The following is a 23,501-nucleotide window of genomic DNA, read 5'->3' as shown; positions in this document are numbered from 1 at the left end:
TGACCTACTTGGCCTTGCTTTGTATTGATCTTTCTAGAAATGACAGCCAGCAACTACACGTAAATGAACTCTTGCGATTCATACAGATTTTTCTTAATGACCGTTGTATTTGCCCATGCAAGAGCAGGTGCCTCTGGAGCACTTGGTGATAGGAGCTTGGCTGCTTTAGAAGAACAACAGCATGAAGTCCAGAAGTAAAGGCACACTTTGAGCATTTATTTTGCTTTGTTTCACGCCCACCGCTCCTCCTCTTAATCAGATCAAACTTTAACAAGCATTATGCGGAGGGTTGATACACAGAAAAATTCTTTCATAATGAAAAATCTGTTTGCTGGTGGGAAAAGGGTAACGTAGCAACTCTTGTGTACTTTGGTAAAAAAGCAATGCATAAAAGTTGACTTTATCCTTCTCTGGGTGATTCAGGCTGGCTGGGTGTGGCAGCTGGGGAAATTTGATCCACCAACTATTTACATAAACTGAAAAGTGTTTGTCTAAGCACCAGGAGACAAGGGCCTAGCTGGATAAAGTGCTGTAAAGAATTCTTTTTGCTGAACAATCCCTATTTGCCATCCAAAGAGGCAGGCAGATGCTTATATAGCAGGATATAAATTTTTGAGGACTAGTTAAAATCCCTTCTCTTACAGCATGGTCAGCCTTTCTGTCCTTTACCCTCTAGAGAGCTGAGAGCCTGGCTGGAGAGAATGGTGGAAGAGTGCCCCCCATCCTCCCAAAATGATCTCTTTAGGCCTTCCAAAAATAGAGAATACAAATACACTACAAAGTACAACAGAAATTAGTTGTAAAAATTACTTCCATTTTGTAGAATGTTTTCCAGAGCAACTGCAGAAATTTCATAATTACGTAATTAACTATTCTGCCTGTCAAGTGGGTCTAGTTTCAACTAATACTAGCCATGTAAAGCTCTAATATGTAAATGAACTGGCAGAAAGGAGTTCAGAATTTAACATTAGGTGTTGATTTCAGTACTGATAAATTGCTTTGATCCATTGAGTCACGCCTTGTTGTCCTTCCAAATGAATGCAAGCACCTTCTCCTGGAAATGAGTCACCCCTGGAGATGGGGGCCAGCCTGACCTAGCTGTTGTCCGTGTGTAGTATGTACAGGCACACGCATAACTGCTGTACTCAAGTGTTTTGCAACCTATGATATATCTATCCTTATGATACTACTGTGAGGTAGAGAAGTGATCTTTGTTCCAATTTTATAGCAATGGAGCTGAGGTGTGAAGTTTTCAAATGTGTTGAAGCAGCTAAGTCTTGAAATTAGTTGGAGCTGAGACACCCAAGCCTGACACAGAATCCCAGCTCATGCTGATTTCTATGGGAGCTAAATGATTTGCCCAAGGTAATTCAGGAAAACTGGAGCAGAGAGCAGAGTTAATCCAGATAAGTGTCCTAGGGAGCAAACTTTCTTGCTTTTGATGTATTTGAGTTTTCAGTTATCATTTGTTATTTTAAAAGCCCTGGCGTCAAAATCTAATGAGAATGTATTTATACTATGGAGTTTATGCTTTCTGCACATGAATATAGTGCATTTGCAAGAAGTCAGTATTTCTGAAGCTTCTGATATAGGAAAAAAAGCCCACCTCGAAGCAGAGTAGTGTAAACTTTTAATATTCACCTTGCATATGAAAACCACTTCCTCCTTAGTGCTCGACCGCCTTGCTCTCTGACATGTGCTGTTATGGGTGAGTGGGAACAAGATGAAGGATGGCTATTCACGCAGCAAAGACAGGGTTATTTTTAAAAAGGGAGGATCCACTTCTGCAAGAGTAGTGATATATGCACTTCAGGACTTCTGCTGTGATTGTAGTGGTGGATATTAGGCTGCAGCATCTCAGGAAACTGTACATGTCTTGGTTTGCGCTTGCCCTCTCGAACAGACACAGGGCAAAGCCAAATCCAAACTACAGCTTTCCTGTGAGAGGCTTCGGCTACCACTAATTCTTTATTATGTTCAAATGCATAAAAGAAATACTTTAAAAGCACAGCCATTTGACAGGGTAGAGGTCCATATGTGAGAGGACTGATTTGAAAGGTCAGTGTGTTGAGTATAGCTGTACGTGTCTTCCCACAGGTGAGTCTGGGAAAGGATTGAGCACGTTTTCCCCAGGACAGCTCCATGCATTTTCTATTCCTGATCAAGATCTATTCATTGGGCAAGTGCTGTTTAATCAAGCAGCAGGAAAAGGGTGTGTGCTGTCTTCAGAAGTACAAAGAAATCTCATTCAAAGACAGTCCCGTTCTTAAAAGGCTGGTGTTTAAATTAGACCTGCCCAGACAGGTCTGGCATGTTTAGTGTGACCCCCTTTTACTGTGGATGTTCCGGTTATAACTATCTTACTGCTTCCATTTAAAATAAAAACACAACTGCCATAGAAAACATAGATCAAACCAAGCTCCAAACAGTTGTCAGCCCCTGTTGTGAGCAATGTTTCATGATAAACCGCTGCTACTGAAAAGTAGCTACAAGCAAAAATTGTAAAAAAGTACATAAAAGATCAAATTCAGCAGACATGCTTAAGAGATGGTGTGTTAATTAACAAGGGCAGCATGGGAGAAATGACACGTCTTTTTGTTTTGTTCCAGTATTTGGGCCTCATTGGTTTTGATGCCATTCAGACCTAAATGTATTAAAGGCTCTGTGACTGTCTTTGGTCCTAGAAACCAAGCAGAGTGTGTCCTTTTCATCTGTGTTAAGAGGAGAAGCTGCATACCGTCTTTGATAGTCAGAAGAGTGGTATTCTTGGCTTCTCAAGATGTTTTTCCTCTCCTTGGTCATACTTCCTTTATGCAGTTCTATTTCACGCTTCCAATATTGCATATGATGAAAATGAGTCTTAAAGGTCACCAAGGCTTATTTTAATCTTAAATGCCATGATATGCAGGTTATAAACAAATGAGATTGTGCTGCGAGATGTGCAGCTCTTCATTTCTGGTGTATGGGCAGACCACCCTGGTAGCTACTAGAGTCCATATGTTCAGCTTTTCCCCTGGAAAGGCCTCTTGGTGGGTTACAGCCTGCCTCTGTCTTCCTCAGTCTACTGGCAGAGGTAGCAGATGCTCAGCATAGGTCTTGCAGTGAGTCATGTACGGAGAATGAACAATCTATCTGCACACAGCCATGCGTGCCGGGAGAGGCGTATTCACAGTAAGTCTCCCTAGGAGCCACTCCCAGGCTGTGCTGCTTGTGGGGATGAGTGCAAGGTTCAATTCTTGAGGGTTTGCCAGTCCAGCACTCCCTAATTTCACCTGGTATTCACTGTTCCCCTTCAGCCCTGCAATGTTGAGGTCTCTGCAGAGAGGAAAAGGATGTTTGTGGCATGGTTGATAACTGCTGGTGGGTACCCCTCGAGGCAGCCTTGCAGAGGTTAGGGCTCTGGTTTTTTTCTTCTCCTTGTTTTGGTTGATGAAGTCTAGGAAACTGTATTATACACACAAGCACCTTACCGCTGCTTACAATGCATGGGAGTGAAGGGGAATTTTCTTTTGACTGATGTGAGATGGGATAGGGCAGAAATACAGGTATCATGCTTTCCAATGAAACTTCACCTTAAAGCGCGCTTCCTTTCTTGAGTTATTTTATCACAAGCTGCTGGAGCCATTCACCAGGATTCATTACAGATAATTTTGAGTCTGAACGCCAGTGGACAAGAAGTAGTTAAGTTGTTGCAGAAGAAATCAGGAACTGCTCTAAAATAGCAATCTCTCATGGGCAAGAAACAGCAATTATTGCTGTATTAATCAAGAAAGTAGGGAGCTTTTGCCTGGTTGCCGAGAGGAATGAACCTTGGAGAGGTAAACAGTGGACAGGATGATAAGGGTTCAGTCTTCACACTTTTCTATGGATACAAAAGGAACCACAATCCTGTGCACGTGAGGTATTGCAGCAGTGAAATCCTGTATTTATAAAAAGGGAGTCTGGCATCACATCTAGATATTTCAACACAGATCCGTTGCAAAGGAGAGGAGAGCAAAGATTCTGGGCCCTGTGCATGTCTAAGGGACACCTCATTGTTGGGGAATATTTTTGTCACCATCTTTTGTGCTGGTTCCTGTCAGCTTTGAGAGGAAGAAAGGAGGGGGGGAGGTCTGCAGGATACCAGATAACTGAAGCTCTCTGGAATCTTGTTGCTTTCAGTAGAAAGACCCAAAGGAAGCCATTTATGAAGATGGTTTAGTCTATAGTAATTTGAAGATTTGCCACTATAGCTCCTTCCTTATAATCCTCTTTAAAAGTTCTATTTCAATTAGATCGGGTCCAAGATAAGGCAATTCCTGTGGCTATTGTAAATTTCTTACTGTTAAAAATGCATGTAGTACTTTAAGCATAAAAATGTCATGTAAAAATCACCACTTTCTGTTTGACGTCCTCAACTAGCAAAAGCTTTTATTGTAAACATGAACTTACACACCAGACCATGCTGATTTTTTTTTTTAATGGATTTTGGAAAATTTGGAGCCTAGTATTTCTTCTCCCAAGCTGTAGTTTCTGAGCCATGATCAGATTAGGAGTCCTGCAGTCATCTCAGTCAGATCAAAATCTTCTGAAGGTAACAGTGACACCGCTCAGAGTCTAAGAACTAAGTTACACATTGATACAATTCTCTTATTCTTGCTTTTTTTAATATTAATTTTTTTTCTTTCTCATCTTTTGTAATTTGTAAAAGATGTAAGAAGATTGCAGTTTTTCCATAGGACAGCTGGGATGGGGATTGTTTGCTAAGCAGGAGTCCCAGGTGCTAAATGCTGGAGAACCTCTTTCTTGTTCCAACATCTGAGGCATTTGCGTGTGGCTTTGTGCTACTGTACTGCTGTCAGCAGCACAGTTTATGGGGCTTCCAGGGAAAAGCTCTTGTCAGAGTGGGAAAAGAGCTAATTGTACCTTTGTGGGGAATCTAAGAAATTGCATAAATGCATCTCAGTGTTATATAGGGTTGTGAGCCTTTGCGAAGCACGAAGAATTACTTAATACCATGGAACAGCTAGCTGGTTTTGGTTTGCCTAAAAATGTGTTAGGAATATTTCTGATGCTAAGGCTTGTTCATTTCTTAGGGAGCTGTAAAACAGATACATTTACAAGTATGAGTAATGGAAAACAGAAAATTTCTGCACAATGCAGACGGTCCTTTCATGTTACATCATTCAAAGCAGTGTATTCACATGGGGATATATCCAGGCAAAACTCCACAGCCAGAAGACCAGGCTCCTCTGCTTGGTTGTGCTTTTAATGTAGAAACTTTTGGTTAAGATTTGTGGGTATCTTTCACACAATGCATCAAAGAGCTGAAAAGTTGAGGATAATCGTTCCCACACATGAATCTACGTGGGCTAAAGTACAAGCCCTTCTGCACTTACTGCAATTTAAGCATTATCCCTTACGTTTGCTCTTGAGATCCCCTAACAGTGTGGACAGTTCAACAGAGACGCTTCTGAGATTACTGAGCTATCAAGCCAATGAAGAACTGTAATATTTTAAAATTTGCAGAAGTAAATGTAGTACAGGAGTGTGTTCAGAACTACACTTATTTCCTATGGATAAATCTCTTGATATTACAGAAGTCAAAACATGCCTTTATAACAAAATATATTTTAAACCAGAGGAACCAATGTGAATAGCTAGCTTTGCTGTCTGCATGTTGGAGTGGATGCCAATAATTGAACTATAACGGGTCATGAAGAGGAGGAGTTCGGACTTTATACTGTGATAAATGTTGTGGTGGAGGGAAGGAAAAAAAAAAAGAATGCAGATTTCAAGACTTATTTTACACTCATGTGCTGTTTTCAATAAGGTGTCTTGTTCTGTAATGTTAATGAGTCTCTTTGGATGTAACAGTGACGTCCCAAATACCTTGCAGTCAGGAACTATAGTTTTTAGAAAACGTGTAGCACCGTGTGAATATACAAAAATCTGGAAGCTTAAATGAACGTACCTAAGGCTTATAGTTAGCCACACAAACACCTAGCTGTAGACCCAGCTTGTGTACGATGTGTAGGCAGAAGTAAACGTGACTGAAAACATAGCCCTGTGCCTATCTCTGCCCTGGCTGCTAGCAAGGTGTCTCCATCCTGACACGTAACAATCTTTGCATTCCTGTCCAACCTGAAGCCAGAGTGAATTTAATTAGGAAAACTTTGTGCTAAACTGTCCCGCCTCAACATATGTGTCCTGAGAGTGAGCTTCAGCTTTGCTAGGCGCTAGGCAGGGCATATAAAGATTATGGAAAGTACGTATGGAGAAAATCCAAATGTCTTTGTCCTATTCCCCTTTGAGAATGAAAGGGTTAGTTGTGAGAAAAGATTTTTGGTAGCTGTTTAGAGTGAGGGACTGACCCACCAGACCGGCAGCAGTTCAGCAGAGTGCTGGCCAGGCCCGGAGTCAGGAACCGTCCCCCCCCATGAGTGCCGAGCAAGGAGCCAGCAATGCAACCAGATGCCACTGCTGGCAACACTGATGTTAAAAAGCATCCAGCCTTTTGGCACTTAAGTGTTGCATCTGCCAAGCTTTTCCCCTGTAAATGGCCCTGTGTACCACTCCAGATTAAGGAGCGTGCTGAGAAGAAGGGGCCAAGGGGAATGAGCTCCACACAGCCAGGAGGTGGAAGCTGCCCTTGCTCATGGGGTGTCCTTTCCAACCCTACGAGAATTCAGGGCTTCCTGGTTTTATACTCCTTTTGGTTTAATTTTTAAAAGCATAATTGTTTGGAGAAATGAAGCATTTCAGTGATATGATTTTGATTTGCTCACTGCGTTGTTGACATCTGGGTCCCATCTTGTTTAAACGTTGCCAGCCATCTGGGGCAGTCAGTCCTTACTTGCCAATACTGACTGATATGGCTGCCCATCCTGTTACAGGAGCTATGAATTGTGCCAATCTAGTTGGCAATCAATTTCTTAGCAAACGGTTGACATTTATGTATTTTTTTTTTCCAGAGATACTGATTGTTTCCAGGGCAAGAGAAAGACTGTAGCTCAAATTATTATTTTTTTTTTCCCCTCTGTGAGTTTAATCTGCATACACCTAACCCTGATTGCAGTAAGAAAACTGCTAGCATTCAATTTCATGCGTTTAGTTATGAACCTCGTGAATTCGATGGATCTTCACGATACTTACTTTGGTGTGCTTCAAACTCAAGGAACTGCTGCTGTAGATTGCAAGTGACCTGTGGAGGAGATCTATGGTAATGTATTTTAAGACCTATAAAGATACCACAGGGCATTGTGAATTACTTCCTTTTACCCCTTCTTGGCAAAAGTTTTGTGATTTAAAAATATGTGGAACATTAAGTCTGTTTTTGCTGAAAACTTATTGGAAGAATCTAATTGAAGAAATGGGATGCCAAAACTTTAACAAAGGCTTTTTTTCTCCCCCCATCTGTTTAATCAGGTGTTTGAGTATATAAGGTGTTTTAACAAAAGGTTGTGCAGATGGTAGGGAAAACATTCGACTGTTTGACTAAAAATCATTTCCTCTCACAAAGAGGGAGCGCTTTCACAGATCTCATTAGTTCAACTGTTGTAACTTCCAGGAGGTGCCACAGGGTACAAAATGCCTGGATTCAGTGGCAAAAGCTGATAAGCAAGAAAAAATAAGTGAATACTTAAATAGCTTTACTTTCAGTGTGCGCATCCAAAGGAATTACATGCTCCCTTATTTTCTCTGCAGACATTATGTATTCCTTTAATTCCACACCATATTAACTCCAATATTGTTTTGCCACTTCTGTTGTATAAGCTGGGTGTTACTTGTGGCTGTTGTAGAAGCGCATGGAGCGAGTGCTGATTCAGGGGGCTCTGAGCTGCTGCTTGCTGAGGGCTGTCCTCATTCCCTTGTTACTTTGCTGCAGTGGGACCAGCTCCCTGATGGGAGCTGGGTGCTGTACCAGCAAAAAGATCAGCCTCAGCCTCAAAGAATCTGCAGTCTCAGACAGCCTGTGTGTCTTACTCCACTGTAACGTCTGTCTGATTTTGCTGAGTGAGTCACACGGTTTTGTTTTGCCATATTCAGATGACACCTCCTCCTCTTAGTGAAAACATGCTGGAATAGCCTTGCAGCATAACCAAACAACAAAAGAGTACTGCTGACGGCTGACAGCTCTGACAGGTGCATTTTAAACTGGATTCAATTTTGTCATTGTGCATATAAAGGACCATTGACGGTGGAAAAATAAGTAGATTTTTTAAATGTAATTTTGTAACTCTGCCAAATGCGGCTTCATTGAGAGCTCCAAACACTGCGATCTTCCAAGCAGGGTGATTCAAATGCAGATATGTTTGTTTTGTGAGGGTGCTTAAATATTTAATACTTTAGCAGAGTTTGCAGATAATTTGAAGGGGCTGTTGGGGCAAGGTTTGCCCATTCTGGTTGGAGGCGAGCAGGATGTCTCTGGGGTTCTTCAGTGCTCTGAGCACGCTTCTGGTCCGTCCCTGTAATTTTTCACCACAAATTGCCTTGACTGGTTCAATGATTTTTGTCATTGTGCAGGTCACTAATGTTCAGTCATAATCCGAAGCAGAGTACTTGTGTTAGCCTTTTGCAGACTTTGGGGCATCATGTTTGTACTTGGAAGAAAAACAGGAACCCAAAGCCATGTTAAAAGCAAATGCCTTAAGATGCCGGTTGTTTTATTTCCTTCCTCTTGCTGTAGTCTCTCTGTGCAATGGCTTCAGCGTAAACACAGGTGATCACATGAGAGAAATTTACGAATAGTAAAGGATTAGGATTATTTTTTTTTCTTCCTTCCCCAAAATCTGTTTTCAGCGATCTGAAGTTCTGTTTTGTGAAGAAAGCTTACAGGAACTTTAAGATCACCTGACTGACCGAGACACAGATAAGCCATTGTGAGACTGTCTTTAAACGTATATGTGGAAAGACGCAAATGCGAGAAGACCGATGTAGTGTGTTTCATCTGGTGTAATTCTGAGAGATTGGGTAAATTTAGAACAAACACTGACTGTGGAAGGCTCTGGCTGTTGAATTCATTGTGTGCTGAGAAAACATTAAAATGTTTTTGGTAGAAACAGTATCATATTAGCTTGACAATGATTTGATAGGCTGATAACCTCTGTTCCTCCCACAATGAGACATATGAGTCCCAGGATCCATAAACTCTGAGTCTCCAAAAGACCCATTGCTGGGTCTTAAGTTTTCTGATGTTATAGCTGATGGTTGTCATTTTAGGGTGATCTTTTCAAGCATGCTCCCCTTTTCTTTGGAAGTTGCAGCCTTCCCTTTCTGGCTGTGGAATAGTGAAGTTTTATATATATATAAAATGTTTTTTTTTGTTTCCCCCCTAAGTGCGAATATCTTCTGAGCATGCAAACTAGTTAGTTAACTGCTTATGGTAGGGACTGTAGCATTTTTGTTTGGAAAATTACATCTAGTTCTCTTTAACATTGGCTTCATGTTTAAAGAAGTCTCTCTGTATATTTTTACATGCACAATTCACATCTGCAGACAGGCCTAACTAGCGTTTGGACTTGACTTTCTTCTTGAAAAAAAATCTGACTCTCAAATGCATTCTTTTCTTGTGAGGCTTAGGAATATTGATTTAATTTTTTTTAATGACTTACATGTCAGACCACCCTTCATTTCTAGTACTGAAATGATGTGACAGTGTGTGGACGGCTATGGAATAAGTGATGTCTTGGTAATGGCCCAAGACAGATTTCAGGCGCAGCACTTCTGCCTCCCGTGCCAGCCTCTGAGGCTAAAAGTCTGCCTCTGTCCGACTATCTCATCTGCTTTCTCGCTTGGACCCAAAAAAAACGTCAAGCCCTGACTTTACAGGTCAGTGCAACGAATGGCAACAAAGTAAAGACTGATGGGTGAAGTGTCAGAAGAAGAAAGCCTTTGAATTTGTGTCGTCTGGTCAAAACCCAGACAGGACACAGTTCTAGGGTTGTCCTTCGTGCTATCAGTACAGGGTCTGTTTCCCTCCCTGGTCTCCACGCTGTGAAGTGCCAGGTGCCTTTTGCTCCCACTGACTTCAGCAGAGCTGACTTCCAGCCACATGTCCAGCCATCCCTTGCCTGAAAACCTCCACCATGGAGCAGCAGTGTCCCCCGGGATAAGGGGCTGCAGGGCAGGTATTTGGAAAGAAAGAGAACTTTATTGTAGACATTTATTTTAAGACCTAGACATCAGTTTCACAGCTTTCTTTATGAAAGCTGTGTGTCGTTGTTTTACATTTATTTCTGTTTGCTTAAAAATCTCCTACCTGGAGCTCCAGACACATACACACATGTGTACTTATTGAAAAAAATATACATACCAGTCAACATACAAAAATCTCAGTTGTGTTTTTAAACTCTGCCAAAAAAAGTGGCTTAAAACTGAACACAGACAAATAATTCATCTGAGCCTGGAACTGACTGCAGACTCTGTGATTACACCCTTCATTCTACTTGCTAGAGCTCAGTAAAATGAGGCACAGCTTGGCTAAATACATGCTGAAGGTCCCAAAGCAAGTCTGGCAATGATGAAAATCCCATGTAGGAGTTTTGCGTCTCAGTATGTTCCTGTGACAAACTGTTGTCTGTGGCGCTTTAAACTGAGGAATATCTCTACAAACAAACAAAACCACGAAGGGAACAACCCCAAAATTTAAAGTATATTATGCAAAGGTGTATCACAAAAAAGTCATATCTGAGAAAGGATACGGTGTTTCTGATATTTCTCTGTGGAGTAATTCAGAAGCCTTAGTGTTTCCTTCAAACTTTACATGGGTTTATCATCTGATTAGCATGGAAATGAACAGAGAAAAATGTCAAATAAGCAGGGAGGAAAAAGATCAAGCGTGGTCTGAGATGTAAGGAAGTGGTTAAGATGGTACAGCATTGCCATATTCTTCTAGCTTGAATATTATTCCTCACAAAAATAAAAGGAGAGGGAAGCAGGTGTGAAAAGCACCGTGTGATGGTTGTCCTGTCCTGTCAAGCAACTAATGGAGACTTTTCTGAGCTGTTTGCTGTTATCCAACCTTGGGCGTAGAGAATAAGCATGTCTGGAATTTAGCGTAAGCAGCGAAGGATTGGTTCCTATACAGTGGTACAGGTGTGCAGTGTGTTGCTCTGGGTAGTTACTTGTGAGTTGAGAGTGGGGCAGGCAGTCCCTGTCCTGTCCCCTTGGGAGAGCACTGTGGGAGCAGCACTTGGGTGCGGCACTGGGAACCACAGCAGGGGATGGAGGGGGCACTCACAAAATTCCGGATTACTGCCTAAAATTCTAGAAGAAAAAAACCCCAAGTATTACTCCTACATTTATATTTATCTACTGGTTGTGCACCTGAGTTCTTGGCACAGTTTGACATAAGGATGCTGTTTCGATGAGATCTTTGCAACTGTCATTAAGACAGTGTGGAGAACTGATTTAAATTGTTTGATGGCCAAGGAAGCTGTACTGTTTCCTAAATGCTAGCTGTACGCACTACGTTAGGGGAGGTGTATTGGAAGGTGCTTTTACAATAAAGGTAAAATAGGATTGTGCTACTTCTTATAAATAAACACTATCCTCTTTTTTTTTTTTTTAAGTAAAAAAGGTTAATCCTGGAACAGAAGGAGTTTAGTGGGAAAATGAGAGTTACAAGAGTATTTTCCACACAGTATATGAAGAACTTGAGGAAGAAGGGACATTCACCTCGTGTGTAAAGGCAGGCGGGAGGCTGGGGAAGGGAAGGGAACCAGGGGTTATGTTTGTCAAGTTACTGTTGAGCCAATTTCAATCGCGTCGTGGACAGATACCAGAAAGTTGCAGTGTCTTAACTTCCCAGGATTTAATTCATATTTTGGTGGAGTTCAAGGAGGACTTGTAGGACTAGCAAAGCAGCTCTTGTTAAGCTTATGAAAACTAAGACTTGTGATGTATTTTGTAACATCTGTACGCTGGATCCAGATCTCAGATATCCCATTAATTATAAATCCTTGCAATGAAGGCAGGCTGCAGTGACCTACTAGAGACTAGCACAGGGGCAAGATGTTTCAGTAATTATTTAGCCATAGAGGAAGCTTTGGAAAAGAAATTAGATGTATAATCAAACTTTTTATTTTTTTTTTCAGTAAAGTGTCTAAATACTGAAATTTGAAGGGAATCAAAAATTTGCATGAATTAATATAGATTTGGCAGATCATTTATCCTCCAAAACAGGGGAAGGAACTGGTGAATACAAAAGTGCTTTTTTTAAAAAAAAAAAAAAAAAAAGCTTTTTATTTTAATTTCAGAATGACATTTTCTTTGTTAAATAATTGGCATAAATTGAAGGAATATTTCTTTTTGAGTAGAAAAGAATGTTTCCATTTGAATCAATTATAGAGGCGCGTGTGTGTACAAATTTTTTTCACTAACCAAAAATTGCAATAGTTCGAGAGCTTTTTCAAGAGGCTGTTGATTCTTATATAACAGAAGGTCTTAAAAAAAAAAAAAAAGTAGCAATGTTTTGTCTCTTTACATATGTTTATTCTTGCTATTTAGAACCTAGTAACAGAAGCAAATAAATAATTTTCTGGAAAAGGGGGAAATTGCTTATGAGAAAGTAATAGAGATTTTTTTTTCTCTAAAGAACTGTCAATTTGTCAGAAAGACATCATAGGCAAACATGCAGGTTTTCTTCTAACTCTTTTTTGTTTGCTTTGTTGCCCAAATATCTACAGAATTAGTAAACTAGCATTTTTTTTCCTCTTGTGCAAATTACATGTGAACATATAATTACCTGTTACAGTAATTACTTAGTTTCTACACGGAGGTAGTAACTATATGCAAATCACACAAATACCTGCATATTTTAGTATTTGTGTTTCATGTGCATGAAAATATGCGTCACAATTTCTATGTAAAGACAACCGATGATCATCTCATTTCTAGTGAAATGCAAACAAGTTCTGAATGGCATATCTCAAGATCTAAATTCAATTAGACTCGTGTAATGATCTGTCAAGAGCATATTACATGTAACTTTTCTAGATATCAAAACCTTTATATCTTGTATCAAACACTTGAACAAAATAGTTGTGAATTAGGACTATTAAATTAAATAAAGTCTGCCTTGGCATCGTGAGATTTCCTCTCAAGGATGCTCCCACAGGAATTACAAAAGAACAACAGAGTATTTAGCATCCTACCAAAGACTGCTTCTCCATGTAAGGATTAGACAAGGACAGGCTTAAAATTCACCCTGGGCAAGAGTCCATGCTCAAATGGGGTTCTCCAATCTGGTTTATTTAAGTCCTCAGTAATTGAAGTGTGGCTTTTGCTGTATTTTTAGAACAGTCTCCCTAAAACTTCTCACCTCTTACACCCCAGTGAATAATGTCACAGTGTTTCTGAAGCTCTGCAAGTTTTGATATACTTTATGCCATTTGGTCCAGATTAATAAGACAAAGAGACCTCAGCCCTATTTAGTGTCATTTGAAGTGATGGATGTTTAGGATTATTCTCTTTTCCCTGAAAATGCTGAAGTCTCCCCAGAACGAAGGCATGGCACCAATACGGAGGGATTATGCGCGTCTGATCCAGTCTACATTGTTTATCTTTTAAACACCATTAACTACAAATTAGCTGGCTCTTCTGCAGCCAGAAATTAATAGATTCTATTAGTGAGCAGTCAATTACAGGATGATTATTTTTTCCTTCCACTTGTGTGCTTGGCTATTTGCCTCTGCGATGCTTTTCTTTTGTCCACGAGGCAGAGCAGAAGGCGATGCAGCCAGCTCTGGTCCCATGTGGGACTGACTCTAGCCACTGCTCCCCCACTTCACAGAGACTAACGTGTGTGTAACCTCACCTGTCCTCACTTCTCTGATGCTTTTGACGTAATCAGCCAGGTCCCTTTTCTTGAAGTCTTTTGGATCTTTGCTTTCTGTGGCTTCACTCTGGCAATTGTTGCATTGTTCACCCTATTTGTGTTTCCCTGTAGGTGTGTCTGTAGTTCTCTTATAAAGCCAGCTTCTCTGTGGTAAAGGCATCGTTCGCCTCTATTCAGATCTCTGTAGATCACAGATTGTGACAAAATTGTCTAATTCCTTCATGGCAGATCTTTCATAGGGCCTTTTGTATCTAACTATGTCTTGTCAAGGCTCCGAGTTTATTTTATTGCAAAGCTTCTTAGGTAAAGAAAGCGTGGCTGTGTTCAGAAGTCTGTTGAGAGCTCTTTGAATCATAGAATCGCCTAGGTTGGAAGGGACCTTTCAGATCATCTAGTCCAACCATCAACCTAACTCTTGACAAAAACCGTCACTAAAATATATCTCTAAGCACTATGTCTACCCGTCTTTTAAATACCTACAGGGATGGTGCCTTAACCAGTCCCCTGGGCAGCCTGTTCAAATGCTTAATAACCCTTTCAGTGTAAAAATTTTTCCTAATATCCAGTCTTGTCCCCAACACATTGTTCTGACCATAGCAGCTCTCTGTAAGCATCCCTCCACTGCCTCCCTGTGCCGTATCGGTTACTACCTGTCTCTACCTTACCTTCGTTGCCGCTGTGCATCAGTTGTCTTACATTGTACGGTTTTTAAAGGAAAGAGTCTGTTTCTTTACCTGTGTGTTTATATATCATCTAATCCGGTGAAGTGTAGATTATTAGCTGGGAGTCCTAAATGCTCTCTAGAAGTACAAATAATACATATGTGCATGTGAAATATATCAGCACAAAATTAATGTGTATTTAGATATAGAGAATATCTTGTCTGTTATGAAGCATTCTAGACAGGAATGGGGAAATATTAGTTCATTCATCTAAACCAAAGTTATTCCAGTTTTTTAATCCCTCCTTAATGATTCCCTAAATTAAATTCATAAAAGCTATAGGAAAAGAAGAATAATGGCATTGACTTTACTCTTTCATTTTTTTATTCTTTGAAAAATCTGGTATTGAACATGTAAATGAAAAGATAGTAAAAAATCCTTTCATTTAAATTAAAAGATAGATAATAGACAGATTTTTAGATATAGTAAGCTCTGTGCTTTGAGTCATTCATTTCAGTATTGCTAGATAGCTGAATTACATCAAGCTGGCCGAACACATCCTGGGAATTTAAGGGAATGATGCAGAACTGGGGGCAATGCAGGTGAAGGAGGAGTTTCTTGCAGGCTCTCGGTCTCAATCCCCAGTGCAAACTGGTCCAACAAGAGGAATGGAAGCTTTTAAAGCACCCTATTTCTGGGAGGACTAGTCCCCTAAAGCACCTGCTTTCAGCAGTGCCTTTGAAGAATGCTTTGCAATCTTTGAGCACAATCTTATTCCTGTTCAAACTGCAGATTAGACTGAGGAATGAGATTGGTTGTTTGGTGGCAGTCTTTAAAATAAATGATTTATAAACACAAACTGTAACTAAATTTTTAGGGGAACTGGATCTCCAGACATCAATGGCATGATTAGAAACACCGTGGGGAGTACATGCATAAAGCTTCTTTTAATTCTCGGCTTTTCAAGCATTTAATAGCTTGACAGCAACATTTTAATAACAGCCGACTAGGCCCAGTTTTGGCATGCACCACATACGGAAACAGCTTCTGGAACCCGTCCATGGAACAGTGAATTCCGTTTCTGCAGGCTAGAGCTCATGCGGAGATAGAGCGCCGAGATACAGCACTCTGAATTCAGGACACTTTTCCATTGCTCGGTGCTTGGGAACGTTACATGTTCTACGTAGCAAAGCGTTACTCACCACCCCTCAGCAGGGGGTTGCGCTGAATTAATTTTTCAACACACATTTTCTTTCTAAAGTGACTTCACTGAGTAGTGCTGAAGAAAGCTGTCTTTCAGCAATGAAGTTTCAGTTCTGGAATTTCGTGGCGTGCTCTGAGCCTTCATCAGTGACAAGGCAGAATGGGTACCACGTCTGGAGACACTTTGAATAGGACTCCTGAATACTAGAGCGCCTGTCAGTAGTTACCGCCTTTAAAAAAGGGTTTTAAACTTGGTTTTAAACTTTAGAAGGGAAAGTGCTTTAAAAAAAAAAAAGCTCAGTTTGAGTTTCAAAGGACTCAAAAAATCACATTTCCTGATAATAACATACCTTTGATTCTCTCTTGTGTTGCACTTTGAACAGTCCCTTATACCTCTAAAAGAAAAATGTAAATATGCTTATGGTTATGCAAAGTGGATGCTGATTGCTACAGGAACAGTATGTACCAATAAATAGTTTATTCAAGGAAATGGAAAATTAGGGATATTTAGACTATTAAAGCTGAACTGCTACTTAGGACGCTGCATGCAATAAGACATGTCTTCCATCAGAATCAAGACATAGTTTTAGACCAAAATGATTATCGTTATAATGTTTCTCTACTTCTTTGCTTGGTTGATTAATTTCACTTTCTCTTTGTGGGACGTTGGGTTTCCTTAAAAAAAAAATAAAATAAAAAATATATTTCTATTGGAAGAAACTTCCAGGGCTTTTTAGATTTCATGAATTTGAAATCTTGATCAAATTTAATCTTGCTAATATCCCTTTCCAAAAGGTGGAAAAAGACACTATTTGCTAATAAACAGCTGACAAAACACTGCAGTGGGAATTAGATTCATAAGGTATTTCTCAGTACTATGTGTTTTTATATTTTGAGACATAAGCAAATAAACTGCTTTCATTCATCATGTCTGTATCTTAATGTAGCAGAAATTGCATACCACTCACCCAAATTTATCCACTGACCTTGTTAAATATATGTGGGCTTTTGCGGGCAAGCATCCTAAATATAGAAGCAAATTGCAAATGTTTGACCAAATGGTCTTATGTTGGCTGGGAAATTCTGCTCATGCAGGATGCACACAAATGCTGGAAAATAAATTAATTTACCTGTCATTTGAGCGTATTAGCTCCTAATGTGAAGCAATACGTGCAAGCAGACATATCCAAAGACAGGCATTAAGCAATTCAAGTTTGGTCCAACCTATAGAGTGGCAGTAATTGTATACTTTATTTTTATTATGTAGAGGTTTCTTTTGGCTAGTTTCCTTCTCTGTCCGAGCCCTTGGTCGTAGCTCATCTGTTTCCCAGGGCTGTTCTGGCTCAGGGGTGGTGCAGCTGCTGTGAGTGACGTTGCACCCTGGCAGCAAGCGGGCACTGCCAGCTCCAGTTCCCAGGGACTCGGCATGGCATTTCCTCAACGAGTTCAGTCACCAGGTTAGGCATCTTTTAATCTAAAAAAATTGGGAAGAGCAATTGGAGACAAAGAACTACACCATTCCTGTAACGCTGTGTTGCCTCTCAAAGCAAGTAAAACAAATTGTTCAAAAAATTTGAAAAGTTATGGATGTGGTGAATAATTGTACAATCAAATGGCAGTGGAGCAGGGGAAGTTCCTTTAATTGGATTATTAGTTTTCTGAGCTGAATTTTGAAGGGAGATATTCTCCCTCTCGGTTCCTGTATAACTGAAGAGTAGAGGGCAGGGACCCTCTGGATCCCTGCGCAAGCTATCAACCATAATATTTTCAGCATCAACAAAACTTTGGAGGTGCCTGACTGGACTTAAATATCCATTAGAAATCAGAAAAACTCTGGTATCAAAACCTAGCTTTTTCTCATGGCGTTTATGCCAAAACAAGCCATACAACAGAAAAGGCATTGAAGCCCAAGTCAACTTAATTAAAGCTTTTGAAACTCTGGCTTCAAAATCCATGTAGAAGAGGTAGCATGTTTAGGTCAGAGGATGTTCTTGCTGATAAGATATGTACTTACTCCTAATATCAACACCACTTTCAAGATCATTTATGAATTCAGTTGCGCTGCTCCGTGCACAGGACATCCATGGTTGGTGGCAGCTCCAGGCTGGGGTCAGTCTGCTCCTGAAAAGGGGCAGCAGCTGGAAATGCAGAGAGGTACAAAGGCAGCAGCTCTCCTCACCACTGAGCATGTTCCCCAAGTGAGCGACCATGCTGGGCCCTTCTCTGTAGCAGTGGCGTTGGGCCACTGACTACAGCCTGTTGCTTGGTGGTGTTCTTCCTCTGTCAGGCGACAACACTGAGTGAAAATTGCACAAAAGCATTCAACATGTGCAATAGAGAAGTATACTACACTTGGAAAGACTTTTTTATTTCTAGCAGATAAAGGGATATTAATGTCATGTCAACTAACCCTTGCCTTGCGTTGGTAATAGTCCATTTATAAAAATATAGGTGTATTTAAAGTTTTTTTTCAAGCCTCCCATTTGGATTTCTCCCAGGACTAAATGCATTAGGTTGCTACACTGATGATTGCAATGGTTAGATTAGAGATACGAGTAACTGGTTTTGAGATGAAAACATATATAAAAGTAGATTTTAGATGTTTTATACGTTTCGCTGCTCCTTTTAGGGTAGTAAACCCCCACATTTAGTGTAAAGATATTTACTGCAGAAAAATCAGCACCAAAACAAACAGATAAGATTTGAACAAAACTGATCATTCAACAGCATCTATATGATCCGTAGACTTTAATCCTTCTTACTAGCAAATCTTTTCTGAGTTCAGTGGCATTGTTTGTTTTAGTTCCCTAAAAAATGCACACAATAGGAAGTGGTATGTTGATAATAATGTGCTGTGAATAGCATGAAGGCATTCTGTGCACAGCGTATCATATCATCCATCATTAAGTTTTTCTTCTTCCTCTCTTGCTAATGGCAGTGAATCAAATATTTAAATGCATTTGTTAGTCCTACGTGCAACTGCAAGAGTATGTTGACCAGGAAAGAGACAGATTGTGTAGCACAAAATTAGGCTATAAAGTGCATTTTAATCTGGAGATTTAGTAACGGACACAGAGCAAATGAACTCAGAAAATTAACATTAGAATTTGCACTTAAAATGCTTCCTAATTGGCACCTCTTGGGATACGTTTTGAACTCACCCAACACGATTTTTTTCTTTTTACTGAAAACAGTCAGTTTGGGCTGACAGCACCTGGGTCATAGTGAATGAGAGATGATGATGTATTTGGCAGCTTTTCTAGTTGAGCACTGACAAGTCTTGTTCTCTAAAGAAAAAAATCAAAACATATCAATCCACATGCTCACTGTACTGAGGAACTTCGTTGTCATATCTTTCAAATTGTTTTAATGTTTCAGCACTGCAGAAGTGAATGCATAACAGAAGGAGACAACTATATGCAGTTTCACTTTGTTGAAAACAACTACATAAGGAAAGCAGAACATAACTAGTAGAGTCCTGATAAGGTCATGTCAAACAAATTAATAGGAGATGGAAAAGAAAAGCTTAAAAATCATTCTTTTATGATGATAGTCCTGCTGGATGGAAAACTAGTTGGGCCAGCCAATCCAGTCCTCCTCTCGACTTACCGCCTTTTATGTCCCCAGGATCCTGTGCAGTCTAGATCTTCTGAGTTTATTTACTAATCCTTTTCTAGGGTGTTTGTGTGTGTGTGCTGACCCGATCTGCCATCCAGACCTCATTAGAACTGTTTACTGACTCTGATCCAAAAAGCCACCTCCTGTCCCTTCTTCCAGATGGGAGAAAGACAAGACAAGAAAAACGTCATATTGGCTTAAAATTGTTTTGGAGTGCAGAATGCCTGGCTTTCCAGAGTGAGTGCTCAGTCTGTGCCGTTTCCAGCAGCTCTGCATAGGCTTTAGCAGCTGGAAACCCGCCTCGCTGTTGGCTGGATTTGCCGAGACATCAAACAACCTGGGGCTGATTCTTGGTAGTAGCTTTTGCATCACGGTGCTGTATCACTGCTTAGTTACTGTTCGTCACTGTAGCCTCAAATGGACTCCCTGTGATGCTGTCACAGGGTGACCCAAGCCCACAGGTAGAGAGCGAGGATGTACAAAAGGGAATCTCAGCCTTCCTATTGGGAGGAGAAGGGTTGATTCCAACCTTAGTCTGGGGATAGATGCTAGGAATATGTAGGAGTGTTTTCACTTCTTTTGGGGAAGGGCAGGGTCACTTGTGCTCTCATCACTGGTCTATCTTCAACAGAACTATACAGGAGTTCTGTATTTTTCTTGTAACAAAACTTTAAAATTATATTTATGAATACTTAAATTCTCTGTTAGAGTGAAGAAAAGTAGTTTTGAATGCAAGTATGTAGTGTGATTCTTACTGTTTCAAATACAAGGGGACAAATCTGCAAAAGGTATTCATGAATACAGCTGAGCTTTATTGAAGGACTTCGTTAAATAAAGGATAGGCTGATTTTTTTTTTCTGACTTTTACCGCTGTATGTTGTGAAGAAATTGAGAATCAAGGGGAAAAAGTGGATAGATGAGAGTGTGAAAGGACATCCTGACATAAAAAGTTTTAACAGTAATATCTGTGCACTTGATTACTTTCATTCTGCTGCCTCCTCTTAAATTGCCCAATATTACTCAGAAGTATATCACCATTTTTAGGAATATAGTTGTTTTTTTTTTTTTAAATAATCTAGTCAATAGGTTTGTGTTTAAATATAGCCTTGTTTGCTTCCTTGTAACCTGTTGCTTAGTTCTACTGACTAAATGTCCCGAGGCACAGTCTTCTCATCCTTTTGTCAGTGGAATCTACTTAATTATTCACCTTAGAGCAACGGTGTTACAATTATAGCCTTCTCTTTGTGTAAGTAACCAAGTATCTCTTTGACTGTTATGTTAACTGTTTAAGAATTAAAATATCTGGGTATAAATCTGGCCCCTTTACTCATCTGAATGCATGGGGTTGCATTTCTTAGATGAGAAGTTGGGGTTTAATCTGATAACTGCTATTTTACAGATCACATAGGATGAATCTAACATTCTGATTAAAGGAGTGTGGGAAAGCATCTACGTATTTGTTTTTTTTTCAAAGGATTTCTGTGGGCTTGGGATCTGGCGCTCTCTTTTTCTTCTGTAATGATTTACAATTGTCTCCCTTCTATCGTCAACAATATGTGTGAAAAGAGCTGCCGCTTCTAACAGTTCCCAATCCTGAAACCTTCCTGCAAATTTCCCTGCGTTTCGTAGTCCTCTGCCTTCTAGAAAAGAAGGAACCCCGAGTTCCTTCCCAGAGTGTGTTCCCTGTTGTTTGCAGCGAATGTTTATTAACATATTTACCATCATATATCCCTGTTAGCTCAAGGTGGGAGGAGGCACTGCAGAGATCCTGCTTACACAGATCTGGAATCGATCCTGGTTGCGTAAATTAGTGTTAAAATTATTACTGTGTTTCTACAGGTCTGCACTTCTGGCAGTCAGTGGGGCGTTTCTGTACCTATGAATGCAGGAAAGCAAAGTTTTGGAGCTTTTTCTATATAAGATGCCCAAGTGTGATAAAGCATGTTAAGTTGGAAACTCTCAAAGTGAGCATTCTCTAAGTGGCTGCAGATTTTAAATGCCTCATTTTCCAATTTTAATTGGGACAGCTAGTTTTCAGGCATTACAAACTACAGTTTGGGACCTGCAGGAAATGAGGACTCGGCACCTTGGGAGGACTGGTCCCTGATCAAACAGCGCTGGATTCATTGAAATCATTCTCTGTGCTCATGACATCATGCCATGCTTTTCAATCTCAAGGTTGTTTTTTGTATTTAGTATAAAGGTCATGTTAGGATTAAAAACAATGAACAGCTCACAGCGTGTCTAGTGACCCCGTAAGAGAAATGGTAACGCATTTCACAGTAAAATATATGTGTGCTAAGCACAGTGCTGTGTCCAAGAAGTGGAATTTTCTAATTACGTAGTCATTTTGAAAAGGAATGTGCTTGTTAGAAGCAGGCCAGGTGTGCACTTGTGATGGGAGTTTGAAACCCTGTGTAATTACACACCTTGCATAATATAAAGTTTACAATGGCCACACAATTGATGCAGCAAGATGTAAATACAACAAGTTAAAGTGTCTAAAAGGACACCTGTAATCTAGCCTACAGCTATTACAATTATGTTGGAAACACTGTCTCGCATTAAGATTTATTAGCGTGTTAAAGTTGCCACTATTCTGAAAGAAAAAATATGAGAAATGCTTCAGAAAATTACTTGAATAACATATTTTCAATGACAAATGAAAGTTATTTAAAGAACCTTCCTGTAGAGAAGTTACAGTAAAATAACATTTATTTAAATGTTCTTCACTTTGGTAATTATACAGTAGTTTCCAGTAAATTGGTCTTATACTTTCACATTTGTGAGGACTTGCATAGTCCCTGCATAATCTAATGTGGTTTCCAAAGCGCTTTGCTTGCTGGGTGTAGAGATTGGAGTTGAAAGAGATCAACAAGAAGATTTCTCCGCTATTACTGGAAAATGCTTCTTGTAAAGGTGGTGTTCTCCAGTGTGACAGTGCAGCGCTGCCCAATGAGCCCTTGAAGCAGAGATAAAGAGGCAGTGCCTTGCCTTGTGTTTTGCAGCCATTCCTGTCACAAGGGGACTGTGCTCAGCTATAGCGTGATGCAGGAGGGGACAAGACCTCTTGGTCCTGGTATCACCCCTTGCCTTATCCTCCCACTCTGTGCATGCAGCCCCCTTCTCTGTGTTGTCACTAGTCCCATCCTGGGCACAAGGACTGCGAGGAGCCCCTTGAAACCCAAAGCACTGCAGGTACTTTGCTCTTTCCCTGCAGCTTAAGGCCACCCTTTGCAAAGCCTCCTCCAGGGCAGACACGGCTCCACGACCCGGGAGCTTCGTGGCTGCCCAGCACCCAGGGGACCTGCACGGCTCTGGAGTGCAGTGAGGCAGTGACTCAGAGCCAGGCGTCCATGTGGGCAGAGCAGAGGGACATGCTGGGGCCTGTGCGGGCTCTCCCTGCTGGGGTGCCCTCACCAAGCTGGGCACAGGAGGGGCCATGCTGGGACAAGCAGCTGGCAGAGGGGCTGGGAGTTGCCCGGCCACAGCCTGCTCTGCCGCAGCCTTGCCCAGGCAGGTCACCTGCTGCTCTGGGCCACTCTGCACCTAGAAATTTCATGTATGTGCGTGCAAGTGTGTAATACATATACATGAGGGCTGTTTGCATGAGCAAGCACCATCCTGGGAGAGGCTCCTAGGGCAGCTGTACTCTGCAGCACGTGGGTAACTTCTGTTATCTGTGTCTGTAAAGCTAAAAGCCTTGTGCAGGTCTTAGGTCTGTGTCAAGGATCTCACTGTTCAAGCTGTGTTGTTTTTGTGTCCCGACTCTTGCAGTCCTTTTCTCTCATCACACCCAATTCACTGTGATGCTCAGTTCGTTTAGATTCTGTTACTGTCTAGGATATTCAGCCCATACCTATCCCCCTTCAGTCATAAATTGGGCATGCTAATTATACTAAAGGGAAAAACGAGTCTCTCTATTTGTCTGATTGAGGTGGGAGGTTATTGCTCAGTTTTCCTGATTTATTTGCTACTGCTCTGTGAATAATAGAACAAGCCTTCAGGACAGGAACTTAGACCAAGCAACGCTCACAGCATTATTTCCTTTCCTGGCTGTTTAAACCACCCACCAGCTTTCCATGCCTTGAGGTAGGAAAAGGAGTATGCTGCTGGTGACCAATGTTCCTCGCGCTGCCATCACAAACACACAATTACCGGTGACGATATAAAGTGCTTGTGAAGGGGAAGGCACATGC

Source organism: Rissa tridactyla, chromosome 12 (assembly GCF_028500815.1).
Source record: "Rissa tridactyla isolate bRisTri1 chromosome 12, bRisTri1.patW.cur.20221130, whole genome shotgun sequence".
In the NCBI taxonomy this organism is placed as follows: domain Eukaryota; kingdom Metazoa; phylum Chordata; class Aves; order Charadriiformes; family Laridae; genus Rissa; species Rissa tridactyla.
Note: the sequence above shows the minus strand (reverse complement) of the source record.